Genomic DNA, 17,639 nt, shown 5'->3' with positions numbered 1-17,639 from the left:
AAATGTGAATGGTCTAAATATACCAATTAAACAGTCACTCAGAGTGAATCAAAAAAAAAAAAAAATACAAGATCAACCATAAGTTGTCTACCAGAAACCAATCATACATAGGTTAAAAGTAAAGGGATGGAGAAAGATATACCAGGTTAACAATAATCAAAAGAAAGCTAGAGTAGCTTCATTAACTTGAGATATGCAGACTTCAAAGCACAGAAAGTTAAGTCGGATGGAGAGAGGCATTACATAATGATAAAGGGGCAGATCCTCTAAGAAGATATAACGACCCTTAACGTGTATATGCCTAAACAACAGAGCACCAGAGTGAGGCAAAACCTGTTAGAACTGAAGGCATAAAGAGACAAAGCCAGTATTAAACCCCGTCAGTAACCCATAGAACCAGCAGGCAGAAAATCAGTAAGGACATAGTTGAACTGAACAGCACCATCAATCAACTGGATCTCACATTTATAGGCTACTTCATCCAAGAGCAGAATACACAGTCTTTTTCAAACTCACATGGAACATCCACCAAGATAGAATACATGTTGGGCCATAAAAAGCAAATTTAAAATAAAAGTCATACACAGTATGCTCTCAGACCACAACAGAATTAAACTAGAAATCAGTAAGATAGCTAGAAAATCCATAAATATACGCTTCTTAAAAAAAAAAAAAATTGAACTCTCAGAATTTTTTAAATGGTGAAAATTCAACTTATTAAAATTTATAGGACAGAGTAAAAGGAGTACTTCAGGGGAAATACATAGCATTGAATGCATATATTAGAAGAGATGACTCAACCTGTAATCCAACCTTCCACCCTAGGAAACTAGAGTAAGAAGAGCAATATAAACCTATAGCAAATAGAATAAAAGTTACAGCAGAGATCAATAAAATTGCAAACAGTGAGACAGAGAAAGTTTGTGAAATCCAAAAGCTGGTTCTTTGAAAAGATCAACAAAATTGATAAACTTCTATCCAGGCTAACAAAAAAGTCAAAAATTACTACTAGAAATCAAAGAGGTAACATCACTACTGATTTCATGGACACTAAGAGGATAAAAAGGGAACAAACTCTGTACCACCAATAATCACTTAGAATAGACAAATTCCTTGAAAAACACCATATTCCAAAACTGACACAAGAAGAAATAGATCTAAATAGGCCTATACCTTTTCTGGTTCCAGTTCAAGAAGATAGCAAGGTAGGAGGACTCTGAGCTCACAATCCACAGAACACACCAAATTGCACCTATTAACAACACAACCACTCCTGAAGATCCGAGGTCTTACTCAACAGCTACTGAAGACAGAAGGATAAGAGAATGAGAGAGGAGGACACGGTAACAAGGTGAACATCCACCCCTACACTGAACAGCAGTGGGAAGGACAGTACTGAGGGCCCAGGGGAAAAGCCATGGTTTAAAAGAAAAGAGACAACTCCAGAACTCTGCAACCAGTGAAGGAGCTGCGGGAACACACTCCAGGTCTGAAGGACTGGAGAACGTGGCTTCCATTCCCATTCCACCTTAGAAACCCAGACCAGAGCGGGGTCTGGACACCTAATGGGTGGGTCCAGCTGTTTCTGTAAGTTTGCACTTCAATGGGCTCAGAATCCACAGGCCCACACTAGCCCTAGATGCACTGGAACACAGGAAAGAAGCCGCCGTTTAAAAGGGGCGAGGAATGCAGGAACATGCTGTCCACCCCCTCCACCTCAAAAGCACAGCCTGGAATAGAAGCTGACCACCGTAACCAACAGGTCAGACTTGCACAGTGAGCTTGCGACCTCAGCATGCCCAGGGTCTACAAGTCCACACCGGCCACTCCGTGGGTGCACAGAAAACAAGCCACAGTTTTGTAGGTTTTTAATTTTTACTGTTTTAGTGGGTTTTTAAGATTTCTCTTGTTTTTGTCTTTATTCTCTCTGTAAGAAGTCAAAGTTTTAAAGAGTAATATATACAGCCACAGCTTCAGCCAGCCAGCAAAAGCCACCAAGCACACAGTCTGCAGAGGGGTCATCATGCACAAGACCACTCCCTTCAACTTTAGAAATAGCCATTTTGCCTAATCCATAGAAACAAACACAGAAAGTCAAAATGGGAGACAGAAATATGCTTCAAGGGGCGCCTGGGTGGCTCAGTCGTTAAGCGTCTGCCTTCGGCTCAGGGCATGATCCCGGCGTTCTGGGATCGAGCCCCACATCAGGCTCCTCCGCTGGGAAGCCTGCTTCTTCCTCTCCCACTCCCCCTGCTTGTGTTCCTTCTCTCGCTGGCTATCTCTCTGTCAAATTAATAAATAAAATATTTAAAAAAAAAAAAAAAGAAATATGCTTCAAGGAACAAGAAAAAAACCTCAGTGAAAGAATTAAATGAAACAGAGGTAAGCAATATACCTGATAAAGAATTTAAAGTAATGTTTATAAAGATACTCACTGGGCTAGAGAGAAGGGTGGGAGAACTCTGAGACCTTCAATAAAGAGAAAATATTAAAAAGAACCAATCAGAGCTGAAGAATAAGATAAACATACTAGAGGGAACCAACAGTAGCCAAGAGAATGCAGAAGGACGTATCACTGATCGGGAAGGCAAGGTCACGGAAAACACAAGCTGAACAGCAAAAAGAAAAGAATTTTTAAAAATGACTAAGAGATCTCTTGGACAACATGAAACAAACAAACATTTGCACTATAGGGTCCCAGAAGAAGAGAGAGATGTAGAAAACTTATTTGAAGAAATAACTGAAAACTTCCCTAACCTAAGGAGGTAAATACACATCCAAGTCCAAGAAGCACAGAGTTCTAAACAAGATAAACCCGAGGAGATCCACACCATAGCACATAATTAAAATGTGAAAGGTTAAAGATAAAGAGAATCCTAGAAGTGGCAAGAGAAACAAAAAGTTACCTCCAAGGAAAAACCTCGAAGATGATCAGCTGATTTTTCAGCAGAAACTTGGCAGACCAGAAGAGAGTGGCATGATACATTCAGAGCGCTGAAAGGAAAACAAAACAAAACCTACAAGAATACTCAACCCAGCAACATTATTCAGATTTGAAGGAGAGATAAAGAGTTTCCCCAAAGATTATCACCATTAACCCAGCCTTACCAGAAACATTTAATGGACTTCTTTAAGTGGAAAAGAAATGGCCATTAGACATAAGAATACAAATAAAAATGTACAATGTGACAATGTATATAAAAAATGTGGAGAAATAAAAAGGGAAGGGAAAGGGGGAAAGATTTTTTTTGTTTTCCTTCAGGATGTGTTTGAAATTAAATGACAAATTAATATCAACCGCTATTCACCTAGAATGTTCAGTATGAACCTCCTGGTAACCACAAACCCAAAACCTAAGATACACAAAAAATAAATCCAAACAAAACATTATACTTATCACAAAGACAGACAAAAGGAATTACTAAAACAACCAGAAAACAAATTTTTTAAGTGGCAATAAGTACATACTTATTATTTTAAATGTAAATAGCCTAAATGCCCCAAAAGAGGGTGGCAGAACGGATTAAAAAACAACAGCCATCTGTATGCTGCCTACAAGAGACTCCTCTCAGACTCAAAGATGTACACAGATCAAAAGTGAAGGGATAGAAAGACATTCACCATGCAAATGGAAGTAGAAAAAACCTAGGGTAGCAATGTTTTTATCAAACAAAATGGATTTTTTTTTTTTAAGATTTTATTTATTTATTTGACAGAGAGAGAGACAGCCAGCGAGAGAGGGAACACAAGCAGGGGGAGTGGGAGAGGAAGAAGCAGGCTCCTAGCAGAGGAGCCTGATGTGGGGCTCGATCCCGTAAGGCCGGGATCACGCCCTGAGCCGAAGGCAGACGCTTAACCGTTGTGCCACCCAGGCGCCCCCAAAATGGACTTTAAAACAGACTGTAACAAGAGACAAAGAAGGGCATTACATAACGATAAAGGAATCAATCCAACAAGAGGATATTACAAATTGTACGTATCTACACACCCAACACTGGAGCAACTAAATATGTAAAGAAAAGAAAGAAATGGATGGTAATGCAATAACAGGGCACTTTAACACTCCACTTACATCAATGGATTGATCATCCAGACAGAAAAACACTAAGGAAACAATGTCCTGAAATGACGTATTGACCAGATAGACGTAATAGAGGACATTCCACCCAGAGACTGAATACACATTCTTTAAGTGTGCATGGAACATTCTCCAGAATAAATCACATATTGGGCCATAAAATAAGCTTCCATAAATTTAAGACTTAAACCATACTGTCCATCTATTCTGACTACAACAGTATTGAACTAGGTAGAAGTCACAAGAAAACGGAAAAAAACACCAACACATGAAGACTAAACGGAACTAACCAATAGGTTAATGAAGCAATTAAAGAATAAAAACACTCAGAGCCAAATGGAAATGAAAACAGTCCAAAATCCCTGGTACACAATGAAAGCAGTTCTAAGATGGAAGTATATAGCATTATGGACCTATCTCAAGAAACAAACTCAAACAAAAACCTAACCTTACAGCTAAAAGGGTATTTTCCTCAAACTATACATACATACATACATAGAAAAGGAAAGTTCCAAATACATTCTATGAGGCTCAACAAAATATTAGCAAACCACATACAACTATACATTAAAAGATCATTCACCACAATCGGGTGGTATTTATACCTGGGGTGCAAGGATGGTTCAATATTTGCAAATCACTGTCATACACCCTATCAAGAAAAGATAAAAATCATCAACAGAAAAAGCATTTGACAGGATTCAATATCCACTCATAATAAAAACTCAGCAAAATGGGGTTAGAAGGGATATACCTCAACATATGAAAACCCACAACTATCATCATCCTCAATGGTGAAAAAACAGCATTCCCTCTATGGTCAGGATCAAGACAAGGATGTCTACCCTCACCACTTTTATTCAACATAGTATGAGAAGTTCTAGCCACAGCAATCATACAAGAAATAAGAGGCATCCATATTGTTTTAAAAAAAATTAAACTGTCACTATTTGCAGAGGACATAATACTACACATAGAAAACCCTAATGATTTCCACCAAAAAAACTACAAGAATAAACAAATTCAGTAAAGTGGCAGGAAACAAAATTAACATACAGAATACTATTTCTATACGCTAAAAGTTGAAAAGAAATTAAACATTTACAATTGCACCAAAAAGAGTAAAATACCTAGGAATAAATTTAAACAAAGAGGTGAAGACCTGTACCTGAGAACTATAAAAAAACTGATTAAAGAAATTGAAGATAACACAATTGGAAAGCTATTCCATGCTCACAGATTGGAAGAATATTGTCAAAATGTCCCTATTACCCAAAGCAATCTACAGATTCAATGTAATCCCTATCAAAACACCGACAGCGTTTCTTGTTTTTCAAAATCAGAATTTGTATGGAACTACAGAATACCCCAAATAGCCAAAGCATTCTCAAAAAACAACAAAGCTGGAGGTATCACAGCTCCAGATTTCAAGATATACTACAAAGCTGTGGTGCTGAAAGCAGTATGGTATTGACACAAAAATAGACATGTAGATCAATAGAACAGGATAGAGACCCCAGAAATAGCCATGCATTTATAAGGTCAATTAATCTAGGACAAAGAAGGCAGGAATATACAATGGAGAATTTTTTTTTAAAAAAGGTGCTGGGAAGATACCATACACAAAAATAAATTCAAGATGGGTTAAAGATGTAAATGTGAGACTGGAAACCACAAAAATCCTAGAAGAGAATGCAAGGAGTAATTTCTCTGACATCAGGCATTGCAACATTTTTCTAGATAGGGCTCCTAAGGCGAGGGAAACAAAAGCAAAAAAACTATTGGAACTACATCAGAATAAAGAGGTTTTTGACAGCAAAGGAAAACAACAAATGACAACCCGAACAGAAGAACAGATTTGCAAACGTTGTACCCAATAAGGGGTTAATATCCAAAATATATAAAGAATTGACAACACCAAAAATCTGATTAAAAAATGGGCAGAGGACCTGAATATTTTTCCAAAAACCTACAGATGGCCAACAGACACATGAAAAGATGCTCAACATCACTCATCAGGGAAATGCAAATCTTTATCACCTCATGCCTGTTAGAATGGCTACAGTCAAGGTAAGAGACAACAGGTACTGGCAAGGATGTAGAGAAAAAGGACTGCCCATGCACTGCTGGTAGGAATGTGCATTGGTGCAGCCACTGTGGAAAACAGTATGGAGGTTCCTCAAAAAGTTAAAAATAGCAATACTACATGATCCAGTAATCCCCTATTGGGTATTGCCCAGGGAAAACAAAAATACTAACTCAAAAATATAAAGCTTCAGTAAACATAGGGGTACATGTAACAGCCAAGACATGGGAGTTACCTAAGTGTCCATTAACATGGCTGCATAAGGAAAATGTGACATATATACACAATGGAATGATACATAAAAAGGATGAGATCATGCCACCTGAGACAACATGGACGGACTTAGAGGGCATCATGCTAAGTGAAATAAGTCAGACTAAGAGGAATACCGTGATTTCACTCCCAAATGGAATCTTTAAAAATGAACAAAAAGCAGAATCAAAATTATAAATACAGAACTGACAATTGTTGGGGGGGTGTGGGGTTGGACAAAATGGGTGAAGAGGAGAGGGAGACATGGGCCACCAGTTACAGAATAAATCACAGGAATAAAAAGTACAGCAGAAGGAATACAGTCAATGATGCTGTAACAGCAATGTAATGGGACAGATGGGGAGCTATACTTGTGAACACAGTGTGATGTATAAACTGGTCAAATCACTTAGTTGTACACCTGAAACTAACATTGTGTCAACAATACTAAAAAAAAAAAAAAAGTGCACTGTGATGATCTGAAAAGTTAAAAGGAGGACTAAACCTTGTAAATTAATTAATAGCTTTCCAGGAAAGAAAGCACCAGGCCTAGAAGGTTTCACTGGTGAGTTATACAAAACATTTCAGGAAGAAATAATACCAATTATCTAACAAGATCTTCCAGAGAACAGAGAAAGGAACACTCCCTAACTCCTTCTTTGGGGATGGCATTATCCTAATACCAAAATCATATAAAGATACTACAAAAAAGGAAAACTTCAGAACACTCTCAAACATGGATTCAAAAATCCTCAAAATATTAGCAAATCAAATCAACAATGCATTAGAACAATTATACACCATGAAACGAGGTAAGCTAAGTTTACTTCATATGGTGGAAGATACATTTAATGAAACTTTCCTAAACGTTAATCCTAATAAATTCTTTTTTTTCCCCAGCACCATTTATTGAAGAGATTGTCTTTTTTCCACTGGATTTTTTTTCCTGCTTTGTCAAAGATTAGTTGCCCATAGAGCCGAAGGTCCATTTCTGGGTTCTCTATTCTGTTCCATTGGTCTATGTGTCAGTTTTGGTGCCAGTACCATGCTGTCTTTGTGATCACAGCTTTGTAGTATAGCTTGAAATCTGGCAACGTGATGCCCCCAGCTTTGTTTTTCCTTTTCAACAATTCCTTGGCAATTCGGGGCCTTTTCTGGTTCCACACAAATTTAAGGGCTGTTTGTTCCAGTTCTTTGAAAAATGTCATTGGTATTTTGATCGGGATAGCATTGAAAGTGTAGATTGCTCTGGATAGCATGGACATTTTAACTATGTTAATTCTTCCGGTCCATGAGCACGGAATATTTTTCCATCTTTTTGTGTCTTCTTCAATGCAAAAGAATGAAACTTGACCACTCTCTCTCACACTATACACAAAGATAAACTCCAAATGGATAAAAGACCTCAATGTGAGACAGGAATCCATCAAAATCATAGAGAACATAGGCTGCAACCTCTTTGACATCGGCCACAGCAACTTTTTTCATGACACATCTCCAAAGGCAAGAGAAACAAAAGAAAAAATGAACTTGTGGGACTTCATCAAGATAAAAAGCTTCTGCACAGCCAAGGAAACAGTAAAAAAAAAAACCTAAGAGGCAGCCCACGGAATGGGAGAAGATATTTGCAAATGACACTACAGATAAAAGACTGGTATCCAAGATCTACAAAGAACTTCTCAAACTCAATACACGAGAAACAATCAAATCAAAAATGGGCAGAAGATATGAACACTTTCCCAATGAAGACATACAAATGGCTGACACATGAAAAAATGTGCAAAATCATTAACCATCAGGGAAATTCAAATCAAAACCACATTGAGATACCACCTTACGCCAGTTAGAATGGCAAAAATTGACAAGAAACAAATGTTGGAGAGGATGTGGAGAAAGGGGATCCCTCTTACACTGTTGGTGGGAATGTAAGTTGGTACAGCCACTTTGGAAAACAGTGTGGAGGTCCCTTAAAAAGTTAAAAATAGAGTTGCCCTATGATCCAGCAATCACACTACTGGGTATTTACCCCAAAGATACAGACGTAGTGAAGGAAGGGCCATATGCACCCCAATGTTCATAGCAGTATTGTCCACAATAGCTAAATTGTGGAAGGAGCCGAGATGCCCTTCAACAGATGACTGGATTAAGAAGCTGTGGTCCATATATACAATGGAATATTGGCCATCAGAAAGAACGATTACCTAACATCTGCAGCAACATGGACGGGACTGGAGGAGATTATGCTAAGTGAAATAAGTCAAGCAGAGAAAGACAATTATCATATGGTTTCACTCATTTACGGAACATAAGAAATAGCAGGAAGATTAGTAGGACAAGGAAGGGAAGAATAAGGAGGGACAGTAAACAGAAGGGGGAATGAAGCATGAGAGACTGTGGACTCCGGGAAACAAACTGAGGGCTTCAGAGGGGAGGCGGGTGGGGGATTGGGATAGGCCGGTGATGGGTAGTAAGGAGGGCATATATTGCATGGAGCACCGGGTGTTATACACAAACAATGAATCATGGAACTTTACATCAAAAACTTGGGATATACTGTATGGTGACTAACAAAAAATTTAAAAATCCTAATAAATTCTTAAAAGTACAGAAAACTCAGTATTGCTCTAAAGATCACAGGGTCCTGTGGCAGAAACTGCTGTCCAGCCACCCACCAACGATTTGTGCCCCCCTTTTCCAGAATGTGGCATGGTTGCTGGGAAACAGCTGTCCAGTTCACAACTCCATATCCCACCCTCCTTGCTTCTACATGCGGCCACGAGGACTCCTGCCAATGGAAAGTGACAGGTACCACTTCCAAACTGTCAGAGTTAAGAAGCAGGTGAGGTTTCATCATTGTCCTTCTTCTGTGTCACCTGAAGGCAGACGACGAAGCACAGGACTCTGAAACCTTATGGATGATGGAGCGAAACCACGGAGGGTCCTCAAACTGAGACTTGGAGGACAGCCTCTTGCCAATCGAGACCGTGCATTTGTATTTTACACGAGCCAAAAATCACTTCCCACTCCAGCGTGCCATGAGACTCTGTAGTCAAGCCTGTTTTGGAGCAGTGTGATCCTTAAAGAATCCGGGTGTGTTCCATTCAGGTTTTTAGATCTTTGCTTCTTAAAAGCAAACTCAAAAGATGGCTAGAACAGAGATGGCCTTACACAAGGTAGGCGGTCAAGAAGTGGGCTAAACAAATAAGTTTCCTGGAGTTCAGAAACCTCTTGCTTCTTTAGCGACTTTTTAGATTTAAAGATACATTCAATGGGCATGTACGGAACCACACGGCAAACACAGCGGACTGCTGAGGGGGAAAAAATGGTATAAACACTGGAAAACATTGCTCTTCTTCCTCCCTTCTGCACACCGTCCGACATCCTGCTGCTCTTCTGCTGTTCCCATGAGACTCTGTCATTGGGAAAGTCATGGCAGTAGGATCCCAAGGACACTTCTGCTTCTAAAATTGCCTGAAATCTCTAGCTTACAAAATCCTAGGAGTAAAACATCTCAATTTAAATGCCACTTCCTCAGAGAGATGGCTTCTTACCATCCATTGGCTACTTGGTTGGCCAAAACATTAACCTGAAAACTACTCTCCCTGGTCTCTCACCCAGATTTTCAGAGCAAATGGAATGTAAAAAGCAAAACATTGTGAGGAGTCCTGGCACGTTCAAGATACAAGCAGCGCTTAAGCAAAGACTGCAGGAGATAGTTTGTTGAGGAAGGAAGCCCATGAGTTGGGACCCAGCCTCCTACTTTGTGTCTCTGATGGTCTTCGCCAGCCAGTTCCGATGTGCAGCCCTCCCTTCCCTCCTTTACAACGCATCAAAAATATTCCTACACCAAGAAGAATAACATCCAAAGTGCTGGGAGGTGCGGGTAGAAGATGGATGGTGTTTAAGGGTGCACAGTAAATAAGCTGTAGAGATCAAATGCACAGCGTATTGAATATGAGCAATACCGTTCTGTAATTACGTCCTGTAATACTGCTACGTCGGCAGCCACGGTACAGTGTGTGAACCAACCAGAGTAACACACCGTACGCCTCACATTTACACAGCATTCTAGGTCAAATGTAGTCAGTACAATTTTTTTAAATCCCAAGTGCTTCCCATGCTTAGAATATTCTGTAATTTCTCCATCATCTGCATGTTCCTGAATACAGCAACTGACCTCCTGTACCCTCCAACTGTCAACAATACCTTCTTTTCCTGGTCAAGAGCAGACTTTTACTCATCTTTCCTGACCCAATTCAAATGCTGCCTCCTGTACAAAGCTCACCTCCAGCCTACCCGCCCCGTCCAGTGAGCATTAGGGCCCCTCGCTCACTGTGTTTGCAGTACTCCGTAACGCACCCTTCCTGCCCTCTTAGACTAGCACGTAGGGGAGAGCAATTAGATGGTCCTTCCCAAGGACCATGTCTGCATCCCTCGTACCAAACCCAGTGTCTGACAAACATTATTTAGTGAAATAATGCTAAAAATAAGCAAAACTCAAAGCGTAAGCACGAGGACTTGAGGATTGGTAACGTAAGCATCTCAACAAAACCATGCACGTGAATACGTTCCTATTCAACTGGTCAGAATTATCCAAGATTCATCTTAAGCACTTTGGTCAATCTTCAGCAACTTACCAACTGAAGCATTTATTGAGCAGAATTGATGGAAACTTGACCAGAACAAACTTGGTAAAAACACAGGAGACCGGTGTTTGTGTCTACACCGTCTCGACCGGGCCATGCTGGGCAAGAGCCGTGGCAGGTAGATGTGGCAGCGGGAGAACATGACAGTGTCCTTCCCTTCAGCTCCATACCATGGAAGACCTATTCTGGAGGGCTGTGCCCACTCCCCCGTCCCCAACGCCCGCTCTGTGGGAAGTTCTGGTGGGTCAGCCAGTCAAGAGCCAGCCAGGCCCACCCCCACCCCATTCCACAGAAGTTCTGCCAGGAAGGAAACACAAATTTGGACTATCAGTGCCTCAGCACTGAGCTACGCTGATCCAAAAGGAACCACTAAAAATCCAGCCTTAAAAAAAAAAAAAAAATGGAAGAAATCTGAGCAGACACTAGAGGTTTCACTCTCCAGGGAAAGGGCTGGGGAGATTTCACAGTATCAGTCCAGCCAAGTCCCTAAGCAAGCCAACAGGTAAGAGCAAGAAGTTTTGAAAGGAGAGGTCAGTACCCAGAGTTGCTACAATAGATTTTCTAAAATATTTCCACAGAAAGTTGTGAGGCATGTAAAGAAATGTGTGACACAAACAGGAAAAAAAAAAATTGCAGAGACTACTGTTAAGGGTCCCAGATGTTGGACTGAGCAGACAGACTTCACAGCAGCTGTTATTAATACAAGAACCAAAGAAACCATGTTTCAAGATTAGAATGTGTAACCACGGCTCCATGGATGAAAAATGGCACAAGCTGTGGGTTCCAGAGTTGAACAGTTTCGACGACCGAATGGCCGTTACTGCAGGATTTCAAGGAGAGACCCGAGCCAGCCAAACACGCTGCAAACAGGACAGAGCAACAGAAATTAGGCCATCTTCATTTCTATTCACTTTGGTGTTTAAGAGCTTCTGAGAAATGCGGCACACTGTTAAGTGGACCAACATACGCATAACGGTATCTGAGAGGAAACAATTTTTAAGAACACCTGATTATTTCCCAAATTTGGGGGGGGGGGGAATCTTCAGTCAAGAAGCTCAACAAACTCCCTGATAAACACAAGGATATTCATGCTTAGCTACATCACGGCCCAAATGTCAAAGCCTCGAAAGCAGCAAGAGAAAAAGGACTCACGTACGACAGAATCCCAATGAGACCCACTAGCTCCCTGAAGGCAATTAGATAGGGACCTACTAAAGGCAGTATAATTGCATATTTTCTTCTCTATATTAAAAAAGAAATTGCATAGAGCCAAGCCAAGACTTCCACTTCCAGGAAGATGAAGTACGAGTATCTTCTGAATTCTCCACATACCGTGAAAACGCCCGGATGCTGTACATGAAACAGACTGAAAGGCTGAGGGAAGGAAAGACCGAGGGAAGGAAAGACCAGGCAGAGACCGCAGGACCTGAGGAATGGCCCAGGGGTGCATCTGTTCAGTTTTCTTTCTGCCTCCTCCATCCCACTCTGGACACTGGAAAAGTCAATGGGTGCAGATAAGAAGTCCCCATAAAGAGTTTGTTCCCTCTAGACAGAAGACTGGGAAAGGGGGAACCTAACAGAACACTCTGGAATAACAACTACAAAACACCACAGGAAAAAACTGCCTTTCCAGAGGCACCCCTCCTGGCAAAGGCCAAGCGGAGCACCTGGGTTGCCACTCTCACCAGTAACAAGACACCCAACACCCACTGGAATGGTGTCAAAGATGAAATTCCTGCTTCTGCATTCCATCATCTCTGCTAGGCAGTAACACCACCCCTGCCAGTGGCCTCGGGGCGACCACGCATGGAGCTGACTCTTCTGCCTCGTGCAGTGCTGTAAGGTGCTTTCACCCTTCCCTACAGGGGTGGTACCCAAGGAGGCCTAACAGAAGGTCCGCATCTCCACCACATTCAGCAGGAACAAGGTCACCCCCTATGGGGGCAGTGGAGGCCCCCTGGAAGGCAGTAAGAGGTGTCCCTACATCTCTCCACAAGGAGATAGCAGTTCAGGTCTACTCTGGAGCCTGAGCTCGCACTGCACCCCCCAGCACTAACAAGAACCCCACCACCCCACAGTCAACTGCACAGAGGACCTGGACCCCCAGCCCCACCCACAGTGAACAGGTGGGGACTCCCTGCCTTCAGAGCAGTCTCAGAGGAGACCCACCAAAACTTGCTTTAAATAAGATCCGGAGTCTTACAATAGAATATTCAAAATACCCAAGTTTCAGTCAAAAATTCATCATACCAAGACACAGGAAGAATTCAAGCTGAATGGGGGGAGGAGGGGCGGAGAATCAACGACGCTAACCCAACATGGTACATCAGAATTATCAGACAGAAACGTTAAAGGAGTGGGGTGCCTGGGTGTCAGGGTCCTGGGATCAAGCCCCACATCAGGCTCCCTCCTCAGTGGGGAGTCTGCTTCTCCCCCTCCCTCTGCCCATCCCCCCACCCATGCTCCTACACTCCCCCCTCAATATTTTTTTAAAAATTTAAAGGAGCTACCATTAAAGTGTGTTTCCATGAGCATGAACATGCTTGAGATGAAGTCTCAGCAGCAAAGTCTCAGGGGAACTAAAAGAAAAAAAAAAAAAAAAAAAAGACCCAAACAAATTTGGAATAACCAATGGATGTGGAACTTGGAGTCAGTCCTATGGGTCTGAGGCTCAGTTCCTCCCAAGCCCAGTCCTGTCGCATCCTGTACAAGCAGAGGGGAGCCCCTCTATCTGTTCTCGGGAGCGTGGGCTCGACAGTTGGAGCGCCTGAGTCCTAGCCCCAGGACTCCCTCCCTGCCATGGGATCTGGGGCAAGTTACTCAAGCTCTCTGTGCCTGAAATGCCGAGTGTAAAACTCCGTTGTGTGTTGCTGTGAGGAACACACAGACGCCTGCAGACAGCGTGGGACAGCGTGGCTCCTAGGTCAGCTCACCACCAGCGACAGCAGAAGTGGGGGCAGCAGGGGGGTTAACGGGGACATGTAGCAACCGCAGAAGTATTACAGCTCGAATTAGAGAAAACGAGCACGTGTTTTGTGAAGTACTATATAATTTTTAGGAATTAGGGGATGTGATTTTCAGCTCACATTCTAGACCTGCAAATAAACAGTAGTTCCCTTCCCCCAACCTGATGCAGACAGACAGTAGCCTACTGAGTGGGTGTCTAGTAGCTTCTAGAGCTGGTTTTCTAAGAACTAGTCTGTGTGCCAGGCTCATCTTCCAGCCCTTCACTGACACTCCGCTCTTCGGCCACCTTCTCTTTTACCTCCAAAGGCTCCGTACCCTTCCCCAAGACTATCCTGGACTTGTTGCTGGGCTTGCTGGTGAGGAGAATGTTGGGGGGGGGAGATTGAAGAAAAGAAGCCCCTGGAAGTCCATTGTTCCAGCAGGTTCTCTTCAGCCTAGGATAAGGAGACTATAAGGGGCTAGAGGACATGTGGCCAGATGCCTGTGTCGGCTACAGAAGCCCAGAAAGCCCACCTCCAGGCCTTCCTCTCTGGAGGTGCTCACCGTCTCACCCACGTGAAGTCATATGCAGACACGGCGCAAGTCGGGCTCCAGCAGCCCAGATGCGGCCAGGCCCCTCCAAGTCAGAGCTGGCCACACTTTCTCACCCTGTCCCAATTCAATTCACCTCCTCCAATACCCTCACATCTTCCACTCTGGCTTCGTCTCTCAGGAAGCCCCAAGTAGAACGGAGCGCCCATTCCTCAGAACCAAACTGTCCTGACCACCCCACCCATGGGCACACTCTGTGTGCACCTGTCCAGCACCTGCTTTTTTTTTTCCACTTTAGTCTCTCGAGATCCTGAGCTCCTTAAGGATACAGGCTCTACCTGGCTTAGAACAGTAACCATACATTATACATAGTTAGAACATAGATTTTGAAAGCATGACAATTGTCTATTAGAAAATATGCTTTTTAAAAGGAGGAAATACACCATGATTAGTACTAAAATGTGAAAAGCATTTGCAAAGAAGCATAGAAGCAGAGATAAAGGAGAAACTAATGTCGCTGGGTGGAGGCTAGAAAAGACAGGAGCAGCCGTCCGTGGGGAGGACCACGAGGAGGGAGGAGTCCCCTCCTTCCTGCCACACAGGCCTGGTCATTTCTCAAACCACCTGCGATTTTTCGGACTTAAGCCTTTGTACTGTTTCAGAGAGATTTTAATCAACACACATATACGCACGTGCTACGTTTGCGTGCACACAGCCTGGCGATAGAAAATAGTTTTACAAAATCCTCGTCTAGATCAACAGATTTTTATCTTTGGCAGATTTTCATCTTTTTTATCTTTGAAACTTTGATTTAAAAATGCACATGAGCCCACACTCACAAAATGATGCCCCCAACTCCAGAGCGTCTGCAAACCCGCTCAAAAACCCCTTCGGGATCATGGGCCTCACTTCAGAACTGCCCGACGGTCCAGCAGGTGCCGAACCTCCCAGAGGCACTGGCATCACCTACTGACTCAGTCTCCTACGTGAGACCAGAGATTCCAGGGGAAGGCACCCAATATGCCTGGATCCGTGACCGTCAGTGGTCTGTGGAATGGAGACACCATCACAGGTGACTAAGACGTGCCCCTCCATCCTAGTTTCGTGGTTAAAAACACGACGAGAGTACACGATAGAAAACGGAGAGAATGACTTTGGCACTGAAACAACGAGTCACGTATTTCTGAAACACAGGAGTGTGGAAAGTAGGTGTTACTATACCAGGGCTCTCCCAACGTCTTTTGCTAGCTCGAATGGGAGCTACATAAGAATTTCTTCATTAAAACTATCCAACCAAGAAAAAAAGGGGCAAGATGAACAGAGTAGAGCTCTTCGGAAGAACCGTGACGGGGAAAGACATGGGAGAAAACTACTCCTTCAGCCCCCACCCGCCCACCGGGGAAAACTGCGGCTCACACTTTAAGAGCAAAAGCAGCCGCGTGCCCAGAATTAGCCGCCACTGTGGGATTAATTCTCAAAGGCTTTTGAGAAACAAGATACATTCCCCCAAAGAGGAGTCCTACGTGAAGGCACCGTTCCTCCCAAAGAGCCGCCCATCTGTTCTCCCTGCGCTCAGTTTCCGGGGCTGCGACCATATCGTCGTTTACAAAGACCTTTGCTGGGGGCGCCTGGGGGGGCTCAGTCAGTGAAGCGTCTGCCTTCGGCTCAGGTCATGATCCCCCGGGGTCCTGGGATCGAGCGCCATGTTGGGGTCCTTGCTCGGCGGGAGCCTGCTTCTCCCTCTGCCTCTAACTCCCCCTGCTTGTGCAGTCAAAATCTTTAAAAAGACCTTTGTTTTCTCCTTCAAAAGTAAAGGGTACTCTGTTGGGTACATCTCGAGTGGCCAATGGGGATGAATTCATGGAAAGAAGGGTCTCTCTTTGCAGCAACTATTTTCCAATTAACAAAGGTAAGGCAAGTCTTCTTGAAATGCCTGTATTAACGGTCCTATAACTGCAGTCACACAGTGGGGAAAGTCTCAGGTGGTCCATGGGATTCTTGCAGTCACACTGTCCTTGTCTCTAGGTCTGCTCCATCCTCCAACAAAAGCCAAGCACCAAATGGCCAAGGGAAGTGGGAGCCAGGATGTCAGTGCAAATGCTCGTGCACGAGAGCAGGCCATCGAAGGGTCCTGGGAGGCTGCCCGTCCTGCAGTAACACGTGCCCTCAGCTGAAATCCTAGCTCCTGCCTTCTTTCTAGAGCATAAGAGCAGGATTCATACTTGAAGCAGGTCACAGCCTAGCTTTCTAGTTCATCTACTTGTCAGATGTGAATTATTTGTAAGCAGGAAAATCAACTGGCCAGGACTAAAGGTCTCCTGACGAAATGAGTCAATCTGATAAGAAACGCCTCTGTCCACAGCTCTGTCTGTGGTACCCTTGACCTCCATGAACTTGTTTACAGTCTGAGGTTCATTGCAGAGCGAGGACAGTGTTGGTCTCAGAGAGAGAGTGTATTTTCTATTGAATTCATCAGCTTGGGCTTGAGGTAGGCATGAGGCACACCATACTAGATCATGACCCCATGAGGTGATAGGCACAGGTGACAAGGCCCACAGAGGTGGGATCCTAAACGTGGTGGTGGTGATGAGCGTTGGTGCAAGAGACGTAAACCAAGCCCACGCACACCTTAACACATGTGGGCAATAACAAATCGTTTGCTTCGTGGATAGTGGTGTCCACGCAGGAGCATTTCATGGCAGGAAGGATGGCACCAAAGAAATGGGCCACCGTAGGGTCACTGAAGTACAAATGGGACACGGATGGCATCTGGACCAGTGCTGTGACCAGGCCAACGCCGAAGGCTGCACACACCAGCTGGGCACATACCTTCCTGCTCATCCCTGCTCGTCCCTAGGTCCTGTGCTGAGCTGAGGGAGTGGCCTAGACACGAGAGAGACCGTCCTGACCATCTGGGCTGACTGGGGAGAAGAGGCTCTGCACCCCACCCAACAAGCGTGGACCAGGCCTAGACCCCAGGGCCCCTCCAGCTCACAGAGCCTCAGATTGTAGGCAGATAGGCTGTGCACCCCTGACCCCCAACAGCATCTTTGAAGTGGGGGAGCAGGGGGAGACTGTA

Source organism: Ursus arctos, unplaced genomic scaffold, assembly GCF_023065955.2.
Source record: "Ursus arctos isolate Adak ecotype North America unplaced genomic scaffold, UrsArc2.0 scaffold_2, whole genome shotgun sequence".
NCBI lineage: Eukaryota > Metazoa > Chordata > Mammalia > Carnivora > Ursidae > Ursus > Ursus arctos.
The sequence above is the reverse complement of the archived record's forward strand: the minus strand, read 5'-3'. Positions refer to the sequence as shown.